This window comes from Aquarana catesbeiana, linkage group LG13 (assembly GCF_042186555.1).
Source record: "Aquarana catesbeiana isolate 2022-GZ linkage group LG13, ASM4218655v1, whole genome shotgun sequence".
NCBI classification, from domain to species: domain Eukaryota; kingdom Metazoa; phylum Chordata; class Amphibia; order Anura; family Ranidae; genus Aquarana; species Aquarana catesbeiana.
This window is the reverse complement of record NC_133336.1, coordinates 198,981,536-199,002,960: the sequence shown is the minus strand read 5'-3', so window position 1 is coordinate 199,002,960 and position 21,425 is coordinate 198,981,536. Positions and strand designations below refer to the sequence as shown.

Here is a 21,425-nt window from a genome sequence, read left to right as displayed (position 1 = left end):
CTAGGTTAGTGAGAGAGACCTACCTGGGCGGGCAAAGATTCAATCCTGAATTGAGGATACATTCATCCCTGAGATTTCAATTCCTTATTGCTACACCAAGAAAAGGTATTTGAATCTCCCTGCAACTCTTCTTCTACCTCTTTCCTGCAACTTCTTCCAGTTATCTCCTATTAAAGCATTGGAAACGTACCCAAGTGACTGGTGCCTATATTGTCCGATAATAAGCTCAGCATGGACTCTAAGTTGGTGTTGGTGAAATTACAGGTAAAAAAGGTGACAGTAACAGCCCGCTAGAAATCAGCAGCTCCACCGTGAGTTAGTGCTACATATACACTATATTATTTTTTCTTTTTTTGCAATTTTTTCCCCCCACAAAAGTGGAGTTATCCTTTAAAGGAATTTTTCATTTTTATTGTTACACTTACAGTGGGAACCCCACTGTAAGTGAAACAATAGAAATGAATAATTCCTTTAACCACTTAAGGACCGCCTGCCGTAGTTGTACGTCGGCTGTTTGAAAAGAAATACTGTTGTTATGGCAGCAACTAGCTGCTAGCTGCCATAACCCCGGTATCCTCTTCTTCAGCGGCGGTCTGTTTTCAGATAAAAGTGGTGTCTGCGGCGGATTCGCCACAAGATCACTTTTATCAGGGGCGAGAGAGGGCCCCCCCCCTCCCACCATCACGTCCTTTCCCCTGACAGCCATTGAGCCGAGTGAGGGAAAGATGGCCCCCACTGGGCTCTACACCATTAATGGGGGGAAAAAAAAAATTATTGCAAAAAAAAAAATGACATTTAAATTTTTTAAATTGCATTTTAGTGTAAATATAACGTCTTTTTGACCCAATATTTCACATTTAAGATGTCCTGCCATGCTTTTTTTCTATTACAAGTGTTGCGCTACCCCCGGAGGAGCTGCTTAACCACTAAGCCACCGCCCACCGTCATATCACGGCGGGACGAGGCTTCTGTTATTCTGGGCGGAGTTCATATGACGTCCTCGCCCTTAGGGGGCACACGCGCGTGCCCGCTGCTTCGCTCGGGACCCGTTGCGCGTGCCTGGCGGCCGCGATGTCCGCCGGGCACCCGCGATTGCCGGGTAACAGAGCAGGACCGTGGATCTGTGCATGTAAACACAGATCCACGTCCTGTCAGAGAGGAGAGGAGACCGATGGCGTGTCCCTTGTACATAGGGACACCGATCGGTCACCTCCCCCAGTCAGTCCCCTTCCCCCACAGTTAGAATCACCTCCTTTTTTTTTTTTTTTTTTTTGAGGTGTATCATTTTATTGATTTCACTGGTGAAAACAAATTAATCAATAAATGGATGTCTTCTTTGAATGATTGTAATTATTTTTTGACACAAACTCATGCAAAAGAAACTGTTGCTTCATAAATGAAGAAATAGCTGTGTTACACTGTTGCCAAAACCAGTTGTGTACTGTCTTAACAATTCTGTGTTACAAAAAAAAAGTGATAGTACCTTACAGATGTTAATGTAGACTCTATTTTGATAATATATTATACAAACTGTCTTGAATGTACATTGTAGATAAAACAGCAATTGTATTCCACTTAGCATGTCACTGTATGGGACTCCTTCAACATATATTCCATACAAAGTGTCTTAATTATATTTTTGTCTTATACAGTGTACAGGATACCGTATGGACACAAAACATTAACATAAATGCAGGGCCCCCATTCATCACATTTTTTTTATTACGTCTGAAAAAAAATCTTTACCTGGATCTTTTTTTTTTATTACTTTTATTTTTTTGTAGCAATATAAAAAATTACATACTTTACGTGGCAAATTAGGTTTAAAGTGCATTTATCAAAAACAGTAAGACATAATTCGAACACTATAGTAAAACACAATACCTCGCATGTCTGCTGTGCCCTATGGTGATTGCAAACGTTGATATATATATAAGTGGTAGTATTTTACAGTGTGCTACTTTTACCCCCTTTTTTCCTTTCCCTTAACCTCCCTACTTTTCCCGCCCCCCCCTTTATCTTCTAATCCCCTTGCCAGCCCCCTCCCCTCCCTTATCTTATAGTCAGCGCATAAGTTAGGATCGAGAACACTAGGACTCGCGGCATACTATAATTGTTTAAGCCCCAATGGGGCCTGTTCCAGCACTCTGGCTTTTCCAGCTTGGGCTATTATTCGCCCCCGCATTCGTCGGAGGTTCTAGGATAGTTGATTCAGAATAAATATCGAGTGTTCAGCTCCTGCAGCCAGGGCTTCCATATACCAATGAATTTTCTGTAGTTCCCTTTTTTAGTGTATACTGTCCTTTCTGTCCAGACCAAGGAATCCATTGTTTTAAGCCATTCCTCCATAGATGGGGTTTTTTTTTGAGAGCCAGGATTGTGCTATCAGCTTTCTCGCCTGATATAGGCATCTATCTATGGCAGTGGTTGTGCTGGTGTGACCCATATTATCTCCCACCAGTCCCAGCACACATACCCTGGGGTCTAACTCCAAGCTAACTTTGAATCTGCGGTTTATTGTCCTGACCACTTCCGTCCAGTATCTTACCAATTTTGGACATCTCCAAACCATGTGTATGAGATCCCCTGTCCTGCAGCACCTAGGGCATCTGTCGTCTGGTCTACTCCCAAATCTATATAATCTTCTAGGGGTGTAGTATGCTCTATGTAGAAGGAGTAGGTGTGAGGCCTTCTGTGAGGGAGAGACGGACACCATCTGCCCAAATTCCAGTATTTTTTTCCACTGGGCGTCCGACAGCTCCCCCATGTCCGCCTCCCAACCCACTCTGGACCCAACAGACACACCTTGAGCCAATATCTTGTCCACTAGCTGTGTATACATGACTCCAATCAACCCCTTAGTGTTTGTTTCTTTAACAACCTTATTTAGAAGCAGTGTTTTACTTCGCTCCATAGGGGAGGACCTAAATTGGGTACTCAGAGCGTGCCTGATCTGCAGATAATTATAGAATGTATTGTATGGGACTCCAAATTTCGTTCTCAGTTCCATAAAGGATTTCAGGTTAGTGTCGGTGTACAGCTGCGCTAGTCTATAGATTCCATGGCTTTCCCAAACAGGGTTCTTTTCTATAGCCCTTAATTCCCCCAGGGATTCATTAGACCATATGGGCGAATACTCAGTAATGCCCCTGTACCCCATGATCTTCTTAACTGTCTGCCAGGTCTTATTTACTAGTTTAAATGTTGGTAATTTTCTCTGGAGAGAGCCGGCCTCGAGTGCATCTACCAAGCGTCTGTGTGGGCTGCCTTCCAGCATTATTTTATTGCTAGCACTTGGTTCACCCAAGAATTCGCAGCCCCCTAGATGCTGCATTTGGGCAGCTAGATAATATCCATACGGATGGGGAATTGCTAAACCTCCCTCCCAGGTAGGTCGCTGCAGTATCTGCAATTTAATCCTAGCCTGGCCTTTCTTCCAGATAAGATCCCTAAATAAAGAGTCTATTTTTATGAACCATTTTCTCCCGATCCATACCGGGGAGTTATGGAGAATGTAGAGAATTTGTGGCAGCCAGATCATTCTGATCAAGTTTGAACTACCTGCCAGCGACAGGGGAAGCCGACACCAGATGTCGCATTTTCTTCTAAACTTTGCAAGTAGAGGGACCAGGTTATCCCGAATGTAATCGTTGGGGTCGCTAGCCATTACTATTCCCAGGTACTTTATCCTATCGGTTGCTTTTAGCCCAGGGAGACCATCAAGGAGGGGGTTATTGATTGGGTCGATCTGTAGTAATGAAGATTTGTCCCAGTTAACTACTAGGCCCGATACCTTCCCAAATCCTTCTACCAGTTGCATCGTTTTTTCCAGAGATGGACCCGTATCACCCAGGAATACCAAGACGTCGTCTGCGTAAAGTGCGGCTCTTTCTTCGCTACCCTTCCTCCTAAAACCCCGTAAGCCCGGTGCCCTTCTTATAGCCTCCGCCAGCGGCTCCATTGCCAGGGCGAACAGGAGGGGCGATAGCGGGCACCCCTGTCTTGTGCCCCTCTCCAATGTCAGACTATCTGTATACTCGTTGTTGATCTTTAGCTTAGCTGATGGATGACTATACAAGATTTTTACCCAATTGACAAAAATCGGGCCAAACCCAAATTTGTCCATTATTCCCCAGAGGTAGCCCCACTCCAAGCTATCAAAAGCTTTAGCAATATCCAGAGACATAATTGCTCTAGGGTCCCTGTCTACAACTGGGGTCTGCAAGTTCAAATATGCTCTCCTAATATTAATACTGGTAGACCTATGGGGGATGAATCCTGTTTGGTCTGGGTGTATCAGTTTGTTAATACATTTGCTTAGTCTGGTTGCTAATACCTTTGCTAGGATTTTGATGTCCGAACAAAGCAAAGAAATTGGTCTGTATGACGCTACCTCTAGTTGATCCTTCCCTTCCTTTTGGATAAGTGTAATATTAGACTCTGACATTGAGGAAGGGAGGCCTCCGCCTGTGAACGCCTCCTCTAGTGTCCTCAGGAGAGTGGGGAGCAGAATCTCCCCATAGTATTTGTAAATTTCCAGGGGGAGTCTGTCTGGGCCTGGAGACTTATGATTGGGCATAGCAGCCACAGCGCTTCTTAGTTCCTCTAGGGTTATAGGGGCCTCTAAATTAATTTTATCTAGTGTGGTTAAGGTTGGTAATGTAATTCCCTCCAGTAGTTTATCCAGTGCTCTCTTTCTGTGGGCTGTTTCGATTTGTACAGGGAACTGTAGAAGTCGAAGAATATCTCCCTGACCTTCACAGGATCCGTCACGATCTCCCCCTTTGGGGATCTAATCGCGGAGATTGTTGAGGACAGGGAGTTGGTACTAGCCACTACGGCCAGCATACGGCCCACTCTTTCCCCCTCCTCAAAAAATCTCTGCCTCTGGAAAAGTCTTTTATTTTTAGCTTTTCTCATTGTTACCGCTTTGTATTCCTGTTGTTTCTTAACCCATAACTCCCTTAGCTCTATGGTGGGGCCCAAAACATACTGCCTTTCCAGGTCTGTAACCTCCTTTCTAATGCGATCTTCCTGCGTTTTTGTTTTCCGCTTTGCCCTTGCTATTTGCTGGATTAAGAGCCCTCTGAGGAAGGCCTTTAGAGCGTCCCAGACCACCCCCCCTGCCGCTGTGCCTGAGTTACACAACATGAACTCCTTTAGACAAGTAGAAATTTCTTCCATGTTCCCTATTACCTCCAACCATACTGGGTTTACTGACCAAGGCCTATATATTTGTCTATCCCCGGTGCGTAACAGCAGTTTAAAGGGTGAATGGTCTGATAATCCTCTTGGGCCGTAGTCTATTTTATGTACTAGGGGATGCGCTTCCTTATTGCCTATGGCTAGGTCTATTCGAGATAGTGTGTAGTGCGTCCCTGAATAGCAAGAATATTGTCTAACATTTGGGTTGCGGATTCTCCACAGGTCGCACCACCCCACTTCTTCTAAAAACTGCTTAAGCCTACCCTCCATTGCCCTCCCTGTCCGGGTACTAGGTGTAAGTCTATCCTGCCGACTATCGAGGACTGTGTTAAAGTCGCCAACCAAGATCAATGGGATCCCTGTCTTGTTCTCCATATATTCTAACAGATAGTATAGGATTTCCAACTTACTAGGAGGAGGGATATATATATATTTGCAATAACAAATTCTCTACCGTCTAACAGGCAGTGTAGAAAAATATAGCAGCCCAGCGTGTCGATCCGCGCACTCCTGCAGGTAAATGACACCCCTTTTTTAATCAATATGCTCACTCCTCTCGAGTAGGAGGAGTAGACAGAGTGGAATTGCGATTGGAATTTCCTACCCCCAAATTTTGTCCTGGTTTCGTTTGTCAGATGCGTCTCCTGCAAGCAGAGCAGATCAACACCCTGGGCCTCCAACTCTGATAATACAGCAGTTGTCTTATCGGGATCGCCCAATCTCCTAACGTTCCATGAACCTATTCCAATCACACTAAGCATCAATAAGAAAACAAAAAAAAATTTTTAGCAGGAGAATAAGAAACAACCATGTTGTGAGGTATACAATATAAGCCACTTAAACACGCCAAGCTTCTTAACATTTATTATGACTCTTCTATGATTCCTAGGCCTACCATCAGTGCTGGAACTATATTTTAGGGGCACGAGGAGAAAAGGGAGAAGGGAAAAACCCCTCCCCCCCTGTCCCCCCCAAACCTCCACTACTCCAATTCTCTCCGCATGCATATATGAGTAACACAATCCCTTATTTAGTTTATTACCCTCCCCCCCCCCCTGCTTCTGTTTACTAATGTGTTTGGGTCCCACATGGGGACTAGTTAACTCTTTATCTAGCGACTTTCCCTTACCCCACCCATGCCTGTTTCGGCTGGCCCTAGGAGCTTTTATTGTGACCCAATCTACCCCATACCTCCCTATCACACCTAATACCAACCATACCCACCCGTTAGCCTCCTCCTGCCCCCCTCCCCCCCTCCCTATATTTATGTCATCATCCTTAGGGGGAACCCTAGAGTAGTAAAACAAAAGAAAAAAGCAAAACAAAACACCCCGCAGCCTTGATCGTGTACCATCACACATTTAAAACTTTCACAAACTCATCAACCCACACTCCCCCCCACCTCCGGCTCACACTAAATAACAAGAAATTAATAAACCCTCCCTCAGCCCCCCAGCCCCATCCCATTATTTATCTTTTAATACTGCAACATTTTAATTTGCCCTTTTCGTTCTCCTCTTTTGCAGCTCTCCTGATTTCCTAGGATTATAAGTTCTTTTTGTAGTCTTCCAGCCATGCTGAGGCCTTGTCAGCTGCATCAAAGAAGTAGACTGTCCCCAAAACTTCTACCCGCAATCGCGCTGGGTATAGCAGGGCATATGGAATTTTATGGGACCATAAAGCACGCTTCACCTCCACAAAGCCTGCCCTTCTTTTTTGCAATTCCGGGGAGAAGTCGGGGTACAGTGAAATCCTGCTGCCATTGTGGGAGATATCTCCTTTCTCTCTTGATTTTTGCATTAACGCCACCTTATCCTTGTAGCAGAGCAGCTTAAGAATCATTGGTCTAGGGCGTCCCCCTGATGCGGTAGGCCTAGTGAGGATTCGATGCGCCCTCTCGATGGCAAAGTAAGGTGAGAATGTATCAGACCCAAAGAATCCCTTAAGCAGATTTTCCATGTATACTTCAGGACGGGGGCTTTCACTTCCCTCAGGGAGACCCAAGACCCTAACATTGCATCTGCGCATTCTGTTCTCCATTTCGTCCATTTTATTTCTATACGTTTCAAACTGTGTTTGTATATTCTTAAATTCCCGTTGCATCGGAAACACTGTATCCTCAAGTTGGCTCAGTCTTTCTTCTATAAGGGCTGTCCTTTCTAGTACCTTCTGAAGCTCCTGGCTCATAGAGCGTAGTTCTACCTTGAGGCCCCCCAGTTGGTCACACAGGTCGTTCAAAGACCCCTTACATGAGTTCACTGTGGCTAGTACCTCCTTTAATGTGGGTTCTGGTTCAGCTGCTATAGTAGGACCAGATGAAGCACCGCTGATTGGTACAGTTACTTTCTCCAGGGGGGCTATCTCTGGGCTTTTTTTATTTGATGTGGTTTTAGTACCAGCCGATAGTACAGCTGGAGCTGCTGACATTCTGCCCACGCTTTTCCGATCCCCAGGTGGACCTGTCTGTGTCTTCTCATGAGGGAGCTGATTACCTTTAACGGGGGTATGAGCAGGGGTATGCACAAACTTTTCTAATTTTGCTGCAGCTGTCGCCGCTAGGGGGGCTGACGCTGCCAGGGCCCCCTTATCCTTAACAGAGCGGGCTGCCTGTGTTGTTGTATTTTCGTTTGACTGTTGGGGCTCCTCTCCCTTCTTCCTGGTCATCATTGGGGACACTGAAAAAGCGAGGTTCCAACAGTAATTTGCCCCTTATCTACTGAGTGATATGCCCAAAGGCTACTACTATCGCTCCCCCTGCAACACGCCCTCTGAGGTAACCGTGACGACTTTGGGGCCCCAACTCTGACTTAATTGGACTTCTCTTTACTTTCTTCTTTTCTTTCTTTCCCTTCTTGCCTTCCCCCTTCAACCACCGCTTTCCTTGCTTCTTTACACTCTTCTCTGCGCTCTGCGCTCCTCTTCCCTCTCTCTCCCTGCTTCACCTTCTTTTGCACTTTCAGAAACTCATTTACCAACTACTGTAAAGGTGTGTAGCGTTAGCAGGTATGGCAGGGTATGGTTTTTACAGGGTACCATAAAGTCCTCCTCTACAGCCCCAGGGCTTTTTAAACTAAGCCAAAAAGCTCTCGTACCTGTCCTGAAGTGCTTCAAGGCAGCTCTCTCCACGTGCGTCTGGTGTCTGTTGCCGTTAGCTGGCGTCTACTGCTGTAGCTGTGGCTGAAGCGAGGGGAGGGAGGCCGGGACCGACGCTGGAGTTGAAGCAGGGCGTTTTGGCTGAGGCTCCCAGGTTCCTTGCCTGGATCACAGGAGGCTCTCTCGGCTCTCGCTGGAGCCCCGGGCGTTGCTAAGCGACCACTCCAGCTACAGCGGGGGGGGGGCCCGCAACACGGCCCGTGCGAGAAGCGAGCTGGGCAGAAACCAGGCCAGTACACGGCAGCGCGGTGCAGCGGTGATGGTACACCCCCACTCCCGAAGATAAGGTGCAGCTGGCCGGTCACAGTGGCCATCGGAGGCAGGGAGCAATCATCAGAGGCAGGGAGGCAGGTCGAGTAACCAATAGTCCGGCAGCAAGCTAGATAGCAGGCTGGGTTGAGCTACTAGGGACAGGGCTGAGCAGCATGTAGGCCGGAGCTAGGAGAGAGCTCACACGCGCACCCGCTCACAACGGCATCCGGTCACGCCCCTTCCCCCACATAGCCTAGAATCACATCCTTAGGTCATACATTAACCCCTCGAGCGCCCCCTAGTGTTAACCCCTTCCCTGCCAGTCACATTTACACAGTAATCAATGCAATTTTATAGCATTGATCGCTGTATAAATGTGAATGGTCCCAAAAATGTGTCAGAAGTGTCCGATGTGTCCGCTGCAATATCGCAGTCACAATAAAAATCGCAGATCGCCGCCATTACTAGTAAAAAATAAATAAATAATAAAAATGCTATAAATCTATCCCCTATTTTGTAGACACTATAACTTTTGCGCAAACCAATCTATATACGCTTATCGCAATTTTTTTTTACCAAAAATATGTAGAAGAATATATATCGGCCTAAACTGAGGAAAACATTTGTTAAAAAAAAAAAAAAAAATTGGATATTTATTATAGCAAAAAGTAAAAAATATTGTGTTTTTTTCAAAATTGTCCCTCTTCTTTTGTTTATAGCGCAAAAAGTAAAAACCGCAGAGGTGATCAAATGCCACCAAAAGAAAGCTCTATTTGTGGGGAAAAAATGATAAAAATTTCATTAGGGTGCAGTGTAACATGACCGCGCAATTGTCATTCAAAGTGCGACAGTGCTGAAAACTGAAAAATGGCTTGGGCAGGAAGGGGGTGAAGGTGCCCTGTATTGAGGTGGTTAATGTATGTTTGGTTCTGTACTCTGCCTCTTATGCCCCGTACACACGGTCGGATTTTCCGACGGAAAATGTGTGATTGGACCTTGTTGTCGGAAATTCCGACCGTGTGTAGGCTCCATCACGCATTTTCCATCGGATTTAAAATTTTCCGACAACAAAATCCGTTGTCGGAATTTCCGATCGTGTGTACACAATTCCGACGCACAAAGTGCCACGCATGCTCAGAATAAATAAAGAGATGAAAGCTATTGGCTACTGCCCCGTTTATAGTCCCGACGTACGTGTTTTACATCACCGCGTTCAGAATGACCGGATTTTCCGACAACTTTGTGTGACCGTGTGTATGCAAGGCAAGTTTGAGCCAACATCCGTCCTGAAAAAATTCTAGGATTTTGTTGTCGGAATGTCCGATCAATGTCCGACCGTGTGTACGGGCATTAACCCCAAGAACGGGCCCAACGCCTCTGGCACATCTACTTGATAATATTAGTGTGGAACCCAGCAATGGAGAGGAAACACAGTAAAGATAAACCATGAAGTATATTTACAGAGGCCCTGGGTTCCGTCACGTCACCAGCTATGGTAGTAAATAGAGACTCACACAATATCAATGAACCACTCAAAAATATTTACTTGAGATAAAGAATAGACATAATAAAATGGCATGAACACACAAGTTATAACTGATAGGAAATATCACCTAATTCCAATCTACAGAATGTGTACCTTCGTTACCTGAAAAGGTATATGTGAACAGGTACACAGGGAGGTGAATATCCAACAACCTCAACGCATGTATTGGATATTCGTCCCCTGAGGCCTCAGCACACAGACCAGCATAAACGAACACAACAGATGCACACAATAACACCGTGCAAAGTTTTTAGGATGTCCCAATAAAATGGCTCCCCCTAGGTTGTAATACCGTAATCAACCCTGCACATGGAGCAGCAGAGCTTGGCATAAAAGGAAGATGGTAAAAGTTCTTTGACTCTAGATATCTTCAGCTAGCCTGTAGTTTAAACTGCAGTATTTGTAATCCGCAAGGCAAAGGAGAAGAAATAACTTGCAGCACAGGGAACAAACAAACCCCAGAGTTCAGCTGTATGATGCTTGTGAAGAAGTGGATTCACCTCCGTGGAACTACAAGTCTCACCAGCAGTCTGTAAAAGAACTCACTCAGCAATACTGTGCACTCTACTGGAATGGGCAGGTGCCCTCTCACCACAATAGACTCAGAGGCTGTGAGGCTTCGTCCGGACTTCCCTCCCGATGTCTCCCGTCTGGTGCACTCTACTGTGCACTCTACTGGAATGGGCAGGTGCCCTCTCACCACAATAGACTCAGAGGCTGTGAGGCTTCGTCCGGACTTCCCTCCCGATGTCTCCCGTCTGGTGAAAATGGCGCCGTCATGCCGTGCTGCCACTCCCAAATGACTGAAGTGCAGGTGGCTTCCAGTTACTCTGAAGCACAGCCCGGTCCGCTTGCTAGAATAGCAGGGCTGTCTTCCATAGATCCCTCAGAGGCAGGTGATGCAGCTCTCTGAGGTATAGGCCGCAGTCTCTCACTCCTGGACACACACAGACCTTCTCCTGACAGTATTTGAATGGTGTCCAGAGAGGCTGAAAACAGGCCTGTCTATAGTGCTGTGTGGAAAACCTGTCCCGCTCTCTTTTCTCTCACCTCAGCACTTCCCTCTCCTCATTTACTGTACCTCAGCACTTCCTAAAACCCCCCTTTTTTCCCAGTAGGCAGTTCTGTGTGCTTTGCATTGTCTGTCATGTAGTTCAGGGCTGATCCAGCTGACAGAGTCACTTCCTTCTCCAGACTACATAGCCCACAATGCTTTGCTGCATTTCCCTTGGCTGCACTTTCCTTGGGATTGGCTGTCAGTCTCTTCCAATGGGGAGGCTACAGAGCAAGCAATTCTGTGCGTCTCTGTGTATGTGAGAGAAAAGGAAGGGGGTGAAAAGCCCACACAGCTGCTAGCAGGCATCTCTCTCCCTCATAGATGCAATCAGCCTGGAGAGGTACCTGCTACACAAGGGATGTTTACATTCCTTGTAATAGGAACAAAAGTGACCCATTTTTTTTTTAAAGGACAGTGTCAAAATAAAAAGTAAAAAAAAAAAAAAAAAAAAGTTTTTAAAGCGCCCTGTCCCACCGAGCTCATGCGCAGAAGCGAGCGCATACTTAAGTCGCGTCCGCATATCAAAGAAAGAAAAAGGCCTCCTCTGTAACTCAAAACTGGTAACTGGTAACCTGTAGAAATTTTTAAATGTCGCCTATGGCGATTTTTAAGGGTCAAAGTTTGTCGCCATTCCATGAGCGGGCACAATTTTGAAGCGTGACATGCTGGGTATCAATTTACTCGGCGTAACATTATCTTTCACAATAAAGAAACGGTCCTTAACCACTTGAGCCCCGGACCATTATGCTGCCTAAGGACCAGAGGTCTTTTTCCAATTTGGCACTGCGTCGCTTTAACTGCTAATTGCGTGGTCATGCAATGCTGTACCCAAACGAAATTTGCGTCCTTTTCTTCCCACAAATAGAGCTTTCTTTTGATGGTATTTGATCACCTCTGCGGTTTTTATTTTTTGCGCTATAAACGGAAAAAGACCGAAAATTTTGAAAAAAAATGATATTTTCTACTTTTTGTTATAAAAAAAATCCAATAAACTAAATTTTAGTCATACATTTAGGCCAAAATGTATTCGGCCACATGTCTTTGGTAAAAAAAATGTCAATAAGCGTATATTTATTGGTTTACGCAAAAGTTATAGCGTCTACAAACTAGGGTACATTTTCTGTAATTTACACAGCTTTTAGTTTATGACTGCCTATGTCATTTCTTGAGGTGCTAAAATGGCAGGGCAGTACAAAACCCCCCCAAGTGACCCCATTTTGGAAAGTAGACACCCCAAGGAAATTGCTGAGAGGCATGTTGAACCCATTGAATATTTATTTTTTTTGTCCCAAGTGATTGAATAATGACAAAAAAAAAAAAAAATATTTACAAAAAGTTGTCACTAAATGATATATTGCTCACACAGGCCATGGGCCTATGTGGAATTGCACCCCAAAATACATTCAGCTGCTTCTCCTGAGTACGGGGATACCACATGTGTGGGACTTTTTGGGAGCCTAGCCGCGTACGGGGCCCCGAAAACCAATCACCGCCTTCAGGATTTCTAAGGGTGTAAATTTTTGATTTTACTCCTCACTACCTATCACAGTTTCGGAGGCCATGGAATGCCCAGGTGGCACAAAACCCCCCAAAATGACCCCATTTTGGAAAGTAGACACCCCAAGCTATTTGCTGAGAGGCATATTGAGTCCATGGAATATTTTATATTTTGACACAAGTTGTGGGAAAGTGACACTTTTTTTTTTTTTTTTTGCATAAAGTTGTCATTAAATGATATATTGCTCACACAGGCCATGGGCATATGTGGAATTGCACCCCAAAATACATTTAGCTGCTTCTCCTGAGTATGGGGATACCACATGTGTGGGACTTTTTGGGAGCCTAGCCGCGTACGGGGCCCCAAAATCCAATCACCGCCTTCAGGATTTCTAAGGGTGAAAATTTTTGATTTCACTCTTCACTGCCTATCACAGTTTCGGAGGCCATGGAATGCCCAGGTGGCACAAAACCCCCCCAAATGACCCCATTTTGGAAAGTAGACACCCCAAGCTATTTGCTGAGAGGCATGGTGAGTATTTTGCAGCTCTCATTTGTTTTTGAAAATGAAGAAAGACAAGAAAAAACATTTTTTTTTTTCTTTTTTCAATTTTCAAAACTTTGTGACAAAAAGTGAGGTCTGCAAAATACTCACTATACCTCTCAGCAAATAGCTTGGGGTGTCTACTTTCCAAAATGGGGTCATTTGGGGGGGTTTTGTGCCACCTGGGCTTTCCATGGCCTCCGAAACTGTGATAGGCAGTGAAGAGTGAAATCAAAAATTCACGCCCTTAGAAAGCCTGAAGGCGGTGCTTGGTTTTCGGGGTCCCGTACGCGGCTAGGCTCCCAAAAAGTTTCACACATGTGGTATCCCTGTACTCAGGAGAAGCAGCAGAATGTATTTTGGGGTGTAATTTCACATATTTCCATGGCATGTTTGAGCAATATATCATTTAGTGACAACTTTGTGCAAAAAAAAAAAAAAAAAATGTGTCTCTTTCCCGCAACTTGTGTCGCAATATAAAATATTCCATGGACTCGACATGCCTCTCAGCAAATAGCTTGGGGTGTCTACTTTCCAAAATGGGGTCATTTGGGGGGGTTTTGAACTGTCCTGGCATTTTATGCACAACATTTAGAAGCTTATGTCACACATCACCCACTCTTCTAACCACTTGAAGACAAAGCCCTTTCTGACACTTATTGTTTACATGAAAAAGTTATGCAAAAAAATTACTTTGAACCCCCAAACATTATATATTTTTTTAAAGCAAATGCCCTACAGATTAAAATGGTGGGTGTTTCATTTTTTTTTTTCGCACAGTATTTGCGCAGCGATTTTTCAAACGCATTTTTTGGGGAAAAAACACACTTTTTTAAATTTTAATGCACTAAAACACACTATATTGCCCAAATGTTTGATGAAATAAAAAAGATGATCTTAGGCCGAGTACATGGATACCAAACATGACATGCTTTAAAATTGCGCACAAACGTGCAGTGGCAACAAAATAAATACATTTTTAAAAGCCTTTAAAAGCCTTTACAGGTTACCACTTTAGATCTACAGAGGAGGTCTACTGCAAAAATTACTGCCCTCGATCTGACCTTCGTGGTGATACCTCACATGCATGGTGCAATTGCTGTTTACGTTTGACGACAGACCGCCGATTGCGTTCGCCTTAGCGCGAGAGCAGGGGGCGACAGGGGTGCTTTTTTTTTTTTTTTTTTTTTTCTTTATTATTTTTCTGCTTTTTTTATCTTATTTTTAAACTGTTCCTTTCATATTTTTTTTTTTTAATCATTTTTATTGTTATCTCGGGGAATGTAAATATCCCCTATGATAGCAATAGGTAGTGACAGGTACTCTTTTTTGAAAAAATTGGGGTCTATTAGACCCTAGATCTCTCCTCTGCCCTCAAAGCATCTGACCACACCAAGATCGGTGTGATAAAATGCTTCCCCAATTTCCCAATGGCGCTATTTACATCCGGCGAAATCTAAGTCATAAAATGCTCGTAGCTTCCGGTTTCTTAGGCCATAGAGATGTTTGGAGCCACTCTTGTCTCTGATCAGCTCTATGGTCAGCTGGCTGAATCACCGGCTGCATTCTCAGGTTCCCTGTTGAGACAGGAGAGCCAGAGAAAAACACGGAAGACGGTGGTGGGGGGGGGGCATTCCCTCCCACGGCTTGTAAAAGCAGTCTAGAGGCTAATTAGCCGCTAGGATTGCTTTTACATGAAAGCCGACCGCTGGCTGAAAAGAATGATACAAGATGATACCTAAATCTGCAGGCATCATTCTGGTATAACCACTCAAAGTCGTGAATGGCGTACCTGAAGACAAAAAAATGGTTAACAATAAAGCGCAGTAAACGGTAAAGTATAAAAAATTGCATACCTGAAAAACAAACATGATAAAACATAATAACAATAAAACATTGAAGAATAGAATACAGTAAAAAAGAGCAGAACAATAGAGAGAGAATAGAGAGAGAGAGAACAATAAAACGACAACTATTTTTTTTTATTTTATATATATATATATTTTTTTTGACACTTTTTTTGTAACTAACTTTTATAACGGTAACCGGTTCCAGGTTCGGGTCTCACAAAATGCGATGGCATCTTGGGAGACCCTGTGAAAGTGTGCCTAGTCTGTGCAATGCTGTACCCTACGCTAATACTCAACTAGTGAATGGTAGCGTTCAAAACATTCACCAATGCAAAGACCAGGATTGTCAGGACAGGAGGGACAATAATAGCGGGTGTCACGCCTATATCCGCGCTTGCTGCAGACACAACATCTTTTTTGGGGGGGTTCGTTGGGTAGGGGGACTCGGGAGGACATAAAGAAAATGCCTCTCATGCAGCCGACTGCATTTGGTTGGGGATGTGAATGGGGGAAGTACGGGCGCTGCAGAAGCAGTGGGTTCCCAATTAGGATTGGCGAATGCAGCAGGAAGGGCATTATGGGCACGACGGGCCTGTGTTTGTCTTCTTGGTGGCAGCGCGACACTACTTGTGCTTGCCACCTCACCAGCTTGAACTGCACTTATGGGACTCGCCATGTCACCAAGTGTTACTGCAGTGCTGGTTTGACTACGACCGGGGTGTACTAGGCCGCTGGTGCTTGCCAGTTCACCAAAACGCTACCAAAAAAACTGTTAGCGATCGCAGGGATCAGGCCTGACTCTGCGAACGCTGCAGTTATGCGTTTAGTGTTTTGTAAGTGTCAGTGATCGATCGATACTGCACTTGGGTGGGCTGGGCTGGGCCGGGCGGAGGGGCAAAACGCAGGTGCTAGCAGGTATCTGGGCTGATCCCGCTAACACTGCGTTTTTGGGAACCCTAAACTGCTGGGGACGCTAGTATAGATCTGATCGGATCAGATATTGATCCGTTCAGATACTATACCACTAAGGGAGGTGTATGCTGCGTGCGTGGGTGTTAGCGGTACTGGCGCTAACCTGACGCTGCCTGGGGCTGGTGCTTGCCAGTTCACCAAAACGCTACCAAAAAAACTGTTAGCGATCGCAGGGATCAGGCCTGACTCTGCGAACGCTGCAGTTATGCGTTTAGTGTTTTGTAAGGGACAGTGATCGATCGATACTGCACTTGGGTGGGCCGGGCTGGGCGGAGGGGCAAAACGCAGGTGCTAGCAGGTATCTGGGCTGATCCCGCTAACACTGCGTTTTTGGGAACCCTAAACTGCTGGGAACGCTAGTATAGATCTGATCGGATCAGATATTGATCCGATCAGATACTATACCACTAAGGGAGGTGTACGGTGCGTGCGTGGGTGTTAGCGGTACTGGCGCTAACCTGACGCTGCCTGGGGCTTGCTTGCCAGTTCACCAAATGCTACCAAAAAAACTGTTAGCGATCGCAGGGATCAGGCCTGACTCTGCGAACGCTGCAGTTATGCGTTTAGTGTTTTGTAAGTGACAGCGATCGATCGATACTGCACTTGGGTGGGCCGGGCGGAGGGGCAAAACGCAGGTGCTAGCGGGTATCTGGGCTGATCCCGCTAACACTGCGTTTTTGGGAACCCTAAACTGCTGGGGACGCTAGTATAGATCTGATCGGATCAGATATTGATGCGTTCAGATACTATACCACTAAGGGAGGTGTATGCTGCGTGCGTGGGTGTTAGCGGTACTGGCGCTAATCTGATGCTGCCTGGGGCGACGCATATCACCGCCGGGCGATCAGGGGGCTAAACCTTTATTCGGTAATAAACGGCGGGTGCCCTGACACTATAAAAAATAAACGAACTAACCAGCGTCAACCGTAACGTTTATACGGTGATCAGTAGTGAAAGGGTTAACTAGGGGGCAATCAAGGGGTTAAAACATTTATTAGGTAGTATATGGGGGTCCCTGACGCTATAAAACGCTGACGGCGAACCTAAATATTTACCTCACTAACTAGCGTCACCAGCGACACTAATACAGCGATCAGAAAAATTATCGCTTAGTGACACTGGTGACAGGGGGTGATCAAGGGGTTAAAACTTTATTAGGGGGGGGGTAGGGGGGTATCCTAGACCTAAAGGGGGGTAATACTAACTGTCCCAACACTGTAACTGTCACAAACTGACACTATGCAGTAATCAGAAAAAAAAAAAAAAAACCTGCTGGTGTCAGTTTGTGACAGGGGGGGGGGTGATTGGGGGGGGATCGGGGGGCGATCGGGGGGGGGGATCGGGGTGTTTTGTATGCCTGGCATGTTCTACTGTGTGTGTAGTGTGTTGTGCACTTACATTGATGTCTTCTCCCCTCGGCGCTGGAACGGAATACCGAGCCGAGGGGAGATGACATCATTTCCTTTGCTGCTGTTTAGCATACAGCAGCAAAGGAATGTTCCCATTGGCCGGCGGCGATCGCGAGGGGGGGGCCACGAACGGATGGCCTCCCCCTCATCTCGGATCGCCGGGGAACAGAACGGGACCGCCTCGGGCACCGGGGGGGGGTCCGAACGTGATTTTGCCTGCCCGTGCCGCTTTGCCGACGTAAATCGGCGTTAGGCGGTCCTTAAGTGGTTAAGTGGTTAAATACAGTGCCTGGGGGGTCCTCTTAGTCTGTCTGTAAAGTGACGCATCTGTAGTATGTATAACACATGCTGCAGCAAAAATGACATTTCTAAAGAAAATAAACCAAGTCAAATCACATTTAAATTGACTCGCGGTTACAATTGCTCCGGCTATTTAAAAAAAGAAAGAAAATAACGGCGTGGGGTCCCCAAAATCCATAACAGACCCTTATCCAGGAATGCAGCCCGGCAGGTCAGGAAAGGGAGGGATGAGGGAGTGAGCGCCCCCCCCCCCTCCTGAACCATACTAGGTCACATGCCATCAGCATGGGGGGGTGGGGGCTTTTTTATGTTCCCATCCAACATAAAAAAAATCGATGGAGTCGGGCAGTTATTGTTGTGTGGCCAGCTTAAGATGCAACAGTATGATATACTTCCTCTTTGATGTCAGATGTAGATAAAGTCGCCTGTGCTGCATCTCTGCCATTTAGGAGAAGCCTTTTATTTTTATCAATGAAATACAAGGCTTCCTCTGATTGACCAAGGTGAAGTTTGAGACATCATCTGCCCACTTGTCCAACTTAACCAATCAAAGTAAGCCTTGAACTTATTGTTATCCTATTCTAGGCTGCGCTAAACTGTTGAAGGATCATTGCACCCAAATTTGCTATATCGGTATCAAATAATAATTCCTATTTTCCCCAGGAGTCAATGAAATGTCGGCTTACGTGTGGCAACCATTTTGCAACACATACAGTGCCGAATAAGAAGTGAGACTGTGTTTTTTTGCAATGGCTGGGCTATGGTCAGATATAGCACAGGCAGACGCCCAATGGGGAAGATATATCTTTTGTAGTCTTTAAAAGACGAGAAGCTGGGTTGGGGTGGCATTCAATAAGCAAGCTTCCATAGCAGAAATATCAACTTTGGGTATTAACAATAATAATGTAATCTTTTTATATTTATGTTTTTTACTTTTTCTTTTCTCTTTCTAGAGCAAATGAACAACCTGTTACTTTTTGGTGGTCAGTATTTGATGGGGCCTTCATCTACCGCCAGACTGGACAACTTGAAGTCATGTTTATGTGAAGCAAACTCTGGAACCCATCAGTGAGCTAATTGCTAAGCAATGCCATCCAGGCAAGACTCCAACTGTACTAATAAAAAAACAAAAAAAGGCCATGCTTCCTCTATAATCCACTGAAGCTAGAATACAGAGAGCATCTCACATGGTCACGAGTCTGCAGTGGATATCATTGGAAATAACTCTCAAGCAGATGAGCCATTTTGAGGGCAAGGCAGCTAAGTTCATCAATACCCCACAAAAATATTAGGTGTGATTGCTGCTCGTAGGTTTGTCACTTTAGCAAAGAACAACAGCACTCTCTCCGCTGTACTGTTCAATGAAGACCTTAGATGTGCGCAGTTGGAATAGGACTGTGATATCCACTGACATCTGTGAGATCACAAGCTTTATTGACCTGTCTTCAGCCATCATGTTTAATCTGCACATTCCATACTTGGCCAGTTGCGTTAGACATCACATTTTTCTAAGACGGCCTTGCGATTGGGCTTACCATTAGCCAATGAGTGTAATTTGAGTGGAGAGAATGAACACACCCCCTCTATACAGTCTCATAGGGAAACATGCACAGCTGAGGCTGTCAATATAGATTTCTCATTTCTCTATTGTTCATCTGGGCTACCGGGGGAACAGAAGGTCTAGAACTGGTGGTTGGCCCGGGGGGAGGTCCCGTCCAAGCGATGCACTGACGTCACCTCGTACTCCATTCGTGTATCCAGAAGGAACAGGCTGTCTGCTTGCGCTCTGGTCGGCGCATCAGACTTTCTGCTTCTCTTGTTCTACTATTTTGTAAGTGCATTACTTTTTTTAAATAATAAATTGTCGTTGGTTTTACACTATTTGGAGCGTCTATTTCTTCCATGTACCATGTCATCCATATGCTGATCTGAGTGGTTGTGAGGTGGCCTTCCAGTACCTGGGATATTGCCTGCTGTCCTGTGGAGCCAGTCTATGGTTTAATACATGCTCTCCCTGATCCACAGTGTTTTGGTAAGGGCGCATTCCTGTTGATATTGGTGGTGAATTTCACACGGTGTTTGAAAACAGTTCGTTCTCTATTCATGGACTTTTATTTCACCAATCACTGGTGTATGCTATATTACACTGTTTATATATTTTTTTTTACATTAATTTTATTTGTGCACCTAGTGTGTTTTACTTATTAATTTATTATTTGCCAATTAATTTATTAATTGCCAATGAATTTTAGTGTTTAACACTAATTCACTTCATATGTTCTTTTCTTGTTTGTTTCTCATGTGGTATTTATTTAGTCACTTATATGCATTATTTGCACTGCTGACCAATTTCACATAGGATTGTATATTGATTTGGGATCACATTCAGTATCAATTGCACATTTTTTGGTTAGTTATCTATGGGTAGCGCGATTTTTTATTTTTTCCATTATATCTTTTGTATTTGATGTTGTACATATTTATTGCGGCTCCCAATCTAGTGGATGGTTGGTAATTATTTTGCCACCACTACTTTGGTTTCCCTAGTGCGGTTTCTATATATATATATTTTTTTTTCAGGTGCATGCTTTGGCCAATCACAGTGCGCTCTGCTGCGAGACGTCAATGCACTGCAATTTCGCAGTGCATTATGGGGTGTTCCGCAGCGCTCGAACTTCCCACGACCGCCCCATAATATTTGCAATTCGACAAACGGGCGAACACCCAATGTTCGAGTCAACTTACGTTCGTCTCGAACATCGGGCTCATCCCTACTGGTGAGTACAAAAAACAAAAGATAGTGACTCTCTAAGAGGAGGGAAGAAAACCAGTACCAACTTGTTAAATTATAAAATGTAAAGGATGAAATAGGATTAAGAAAAAATAAATAAAATACTGTAAATAAGTCCAGTATATAGTCCTTATAAATAGTCAAGGGAAAGAGACAAGCAGCACCATCTGAATGTAATAAGTTTGGTAAAGCACTTTAATTTACAAAATTGGCAATTTACATAAATAGAGCTCTATTTATGTGAGTTGCTAATTGCCTTGTTACTCTGATGAAGCAACCCTCGGATCAAAAAGTACCATTTCGAACAAAGGCATACACAATATGTGGGCTTTTTTACCAAGCTCCGGATCAACTGAACTTTGCAAAGTGCACAGTCTATTTGCCTTTAGTAAATTTAGCCTTTAACTGGCCCTTGGGTCACTATTTCTCTCACTGATACCAATGGAAGGGACTACTTCTCCCACTGACACCAAAGATAAAGCGTTATTCCTCTCATTGACACCAACAATGGGGGGGCTATTTTTCTAATCAACACCAATGGGGGAAATTATTCCTCCTCCAACTGACACCAACCATGAGGCACTATTTTGTTAACTGACTCCAAGAATGGGACACTATTCCTCCCACTGACACCAATAATGGTATACTATTTCTCCAATGATGGAGCACTATTCCTCCCACTAACACCAATGGCGGGACACTATTCCTCCCACTGACACCAATGATGGTATACTATTTCTCCAATGATGGAGCACTATTCCTCCCACTAACACCAATGGCGGGACACTATTCCTCCCACTGACACCAATGATGGGAAACTATTTCTCCAATGATGGAGCACTATTCCTC

At 44.8% G+C, this 21,425-nt stretch overlaps 1 protein-coding gene across 1 annotated transcript in view; it reads left to right on the top strand.

Annotated features, from left to right (window-relative positions):
• Positions 1–19,805, top strand: part of LOC141117607 (uncharacterized) — a 116,185-nt gene extending 96,380 nt beyond the window's left edge. Inside the window, exon 11 of the mRNA XM_073610540.1 lies at positions 18,739–19,805. The gene's annotated coding sequence lies outside the window, so the exon portion shown is untranslated. The remainder of the gene's footprint in view (positions 1–18,738) is intronic.
• The last annotated feature ends 1,620 nt before the right edge of the window (positions 19,806–21,425 follow it).